The sequence below is a fragment of the Canis lupus genome, chromosome 10, assembly GCF_011100685.1.
Source record: "Canis lupus familiaris isolate Mischka breed German Shepherd chromosome 10, alternate assembly UU_Cfam_GSD_1.0, whole genome shotgun sequence".
Taxonomy (NCBI): domain Eukaryota; kingdom Metazoa; phylum Chordata; class Mammalia; order Carnivora; family Canidae; genus Canis; species Canis lupus.
This window is the reverse complement of record NC_049231.1, coordinates 11,956,681-11,960,950: the sequence shown is the minus strand read 5'-3', so window position 1 is coordinate 11,960,950 and position 4,270 is coordinate 11,956,681.

The window sequence follows — 4,270 nt, the reverse complement described above, 5'->3', positions numbered from 1 at the left end:
GCTCTCGCCTTCCCCGGAGTTCAGCCTCAGTTCCAGGACAGACACGCGGGGACCGGTCAGCGCGTTACAGAGCCGACCCATGGGATGGGCTGCTAGAACCGGGAACCCCAAACACGTGCACGTGGCGCCTTGCAAGGTGACCCTCACCCCGGAGGCACGGCTCAACCAAGGAGTCCCAATAGTGTCCACGTGACTTGCGGCTCAGACAGCTGTAGATCTGGAAGGGGCCGTGTAGACCACAGCCCGGCCCCCCAGTTTGGCCTAGAGGGAGACAGAGGACGCTCTCCTCCCCACTTTTTCTCTTTCCTCCCGCTCTTCAGTCATAAAAAGAGGGAGACGCGTTGCCCCTTCCTAACAGCCACTCTTTGAGGCTTTCTAACCAATAGCACCTTCTAGAACTATCACCACTTCCTGATTCTTAAGCTTCATCAGCGTCACAACTGTCGTCTCCCTTCAGTTTCTTTTTCTCTGTTTTTTTTCTATCCTCTCACCCCCTGGTCTCCTGCTTCGACTCCACCTGTTCCCCGCTGCTTACTTCCCGCCACAGTTTGCAAACTCCCACGGGGCAATTGCAGGTGTCCGCAGGTCTAGCCTGACACCCCGGGCCTCCCGCGGGAAGGGGTCTGGGGGTGCTGATGGCAGACATCGCCATCCTTTCTCCATCCACCCCCTGGTCTCGAACCCTGGAGACATCAGAAGCCAAGAGGACAAGGAACCTGCCTAACCGAATGCCAGGGAACCAAAGAATAACAAGGCCGGAGTGTGTTTCACTCGGACTCCTGAGCAGAAATCCCAGTCGTGTCACAACGAGGACTGGTTACCGCGGCTGCCAGGTTGTTGGCGTGGGGTCGGACATTGGAGCTGGGAGGTGAAGAAGGGGTCCGAGACTGCACGACGGGGACAGGACGGGGACCAGCTCCCTCCAAGGAGCTGTTGGGGCAGTGGTGGGTCAGGGCCCCGACTTTGTGCGCAGAGGCCATGTCCCAGGAGGGCGGCTCTCGCCACCTCTATCATCACCACGCGGGACTTAAATAAAGTGACCCCAATCGCTACCGTTTATCCAGTGCTCATGGGCCCAGGCAGGCGCGTGTACGGTTCACGGAGAAGCCCCCCAGGACCCCAAGGGCCAGGGCACCATTCTCGCCACTTTCAAGATGAGGAAAACAGGGCCTTCGGAAAAGCGAGGTGCTGTGACTTACAGTCACACAGCCAGAAGGTGGTGGAGCTGGGTCCACCCGCCTCGAGAACCACCCTCTTACCCCGGGCCCTCCCTCCCTCCCCGAGTCGTGCCACGGGGAAGGCCCCGACCCCGCAGCCGTGTGCCCACAAACTGGAGGACGCCCCAAGGAAGCCAGGCCTGAGCGTCTCCAGCCTTGGCAGGCCCTCTGGGTCCTCCCTGCTGGTCTTAAGAAAAAAGAAAAAAAAAAGGATTTTATTTATTCATTCATTTATGAGAGAGGAGCGAGGGGCAGAGGGAGGGGGAGAGACTCTCAGGCCGACCTTGCACTCAGCACAGAGCCCAGGGCAGGGCCCTGAGTGCACCCGGGAGGCCCACGCGGTCCCCTTCGTTCCCCCGACGGTAGAGAAGTCAGCAGGACCCGTCTCGCTTCCTCGTCCCCCACCTCTCCCAGCACGCAGGGCCACAATCAGCACATCTTTACAAGACACGGCGCCCAGCTGGGCCACGCACGCTGCGCGGCAGCCGGGACAGGGACTGTAGCTGGGAGATACCGGAAGAAATACTGCACGCGGATGGTTGCCTGTGGGGTCCAGAGTGGCAGCACCTGGGGAGGGACCGAAGCTCCCAAAGCGTGAGGTAGAGACTGTGTGGTCGCGCCCCGATGCCGCACAGCTGAGTCAGCCCCCCCGCGGCCCCCGCCCGGAGGCTCCTGTACGTGGCTGTCTCCACTCAAGCCCCTCTAGTCTCCTCTCTCTGGCTTTACCTGTCGCTCAAATTCAAATACGTTTCTACGCAGCTGCTTTCAAAATATAATCAATTTTTGTTCGTAATTCCTTTGTTCAGAGAATTACTTAGTTGCCTCAATGTTTCATCAGACTCTGAGGGGCCTCCCGTTCCCTCCTTGCACGGGACACTGAACAGCGACTCGCTCGGCCCCACGCGGTTGGGATCAGCCGTAAATGCGAGCGAGCCACTGCCCACGCCAGAAACTTCCAGCCCCCACATGAATGATCAGCTGGCCGCCGGGTCCATCCCACGGCAGCCCCAGCTGCGCCTTAGATGCCACCCCCGCCCCCAGCCCCCGGCCCAGGAGGGCCATGAGGCCCAGGCCCCGGCTGCCCTCTCCCTGCCCCTGGAGCTGGCTGTGCCTGATGCCCGCCCGCAGCTCAGCCAAGCGGAGGGCCCGTGAACGGCTCCGTCGTCCAAGGATTTGGGGGTGACCAGCCCGCTCACACACCACACCAAAGAAGGCCGCTCTCTGCTCTCCCACTGACCCTGTACTTCGGGGCCCACCGCCACCGAAAGCACATTTTTTTTATTCTATTAAAGATTTTATTTACTTATTCATAAAAGACACAGAGAGAGAGAGAGGCAGAGACACAGGCAGAGGGAGAAGCAGGCTCCACGCAGGGAGCCCGAATGGGACTCGATCCCGGGACTCCGGGTCACACTCTGGGCTGAAGGCGGCGCTAAACCGCTGAGCCACCCGGGCTGCCCCGGAAACATATTTTAAATGGAGAAAGGTAAAATTTACCTGGTATTTAAAGACTCCCACATCCTGTCTTTCAGTGTCTCCCCCTCCAGCCGCATTCTCCTCTTGCCTCCAGGTACCCCCGAGCCCCGAGCCCTGAGCTCGGGCAGCCTCACCGAGCGGGCCCGGAGGCTCGTCCTCTGACTCCACCTCCCCTGGGGAGCGGGCCCTTCCCGCACCTGGGCCCCTGTGAGCAGCGGAGGGGGCAGGCGGGGCCTGGGGACCCAGGACCCTGGAACGTCCGCGTGCTGGCAAGGGAGAAATTGTGGGATCTGTACAGTCTTAGAACCTTGGGAACAAAGAGAAGTAAAAGTCGTTACTGCCGGGGAGGTGGTTGCAGTTTTACGTACCAACTAAATCCTAAATAAAGCCCTCAGCTCCTCACGAGAAGGAACTCTTAGAGAAGTGTGTGTATTTCTCCTCTTTGCTTTTCAAGATTTTATTCATTTATTCATGAGAGACACAGAGAGAGGCAGAGGGAGAAGCGGGCTCCTTGCGGTGAGCATGATGCGGGACTCGATCCCAGAACTCCGGGGATCAAGACCTGAGCCGAAGGCAGATGTTCAATCGCTGAGCCCCCCAGGCGTCCCTATTTTTTTTCCTTTCATACGCTTCCCTGGGTCTCTCCCATCTTCCTGTCTCAGGCGTTTTCTATGTTTCCTTCACTTCTCACCCTACAAAGCCCGGACCTCACCCCCATGGCGACAGTGCCTCCCCGGCCCAGTAGACGCACCCATCCCCGCATCACAGTGGGGAACTTGCAAACCATTAACTGCCCCTGTCCTTCCCACTGTAATCTCAGAGGATTTAGCACCCCTGGGTTGAAGTTAGAGGACCTTCTTAGGGCACCTACTCTCCCCACACCTGCTCCTCTACCAGGTAATTTTGGAATGAGCACCACAACCGTAAAAGCTCCTAACTAGGGGCAGCTGGGGGGCTCAGCGGTTGAGCCCCTGCCTTCGGCCCAGGGCATGACCCCGGGGTCCTGGGATCGAGTCCCGCGTCGGGCTCCCTGCATGGAGCCTGCTTCTCCCTCTGCCTGTGTCTCTGCCTCCCTCTGTGTGTCTCTCATGGATAAATAAATGAAATCTTTAAAAAAAAAAAAAAACCCTCCCAAGAGTCAGATTCGAATCTGATTCCACGTGCCCTTCCCTCAACTCATCAGGTGCATGACCCGCAACAGTTTCTGAAGTGCCGGGATTAACAGCGACAAGCAAGGCTTTCCCTCACGTCATCTCACGCCGCTATCTCACGGAGAGCCTCAGTCCCTTCAAACACGTTCTCCTTTCCTTAGCTCTGTGAGCCCTAACCTTTAGGACAGTCGTTCCCACCGAAATGGCCACTGAGTCAAAAGAAGCATTTCGAGGATGCCAGGCTTGTCCTCTCAATGAGAGTCATACAAAACCCAGGAGAAGGGTCCCAGCCGCCTGGCACAGCTCGAGACAGGTGACCCCAGCAAACACCACCTGTTTCCAACCCCCCTTCACACAGCAAAGGACAATGAAAGACGGAAGCAACTGCCCAGGAAAGTAGAGGCACGACAACCACGTTGGCCCTAA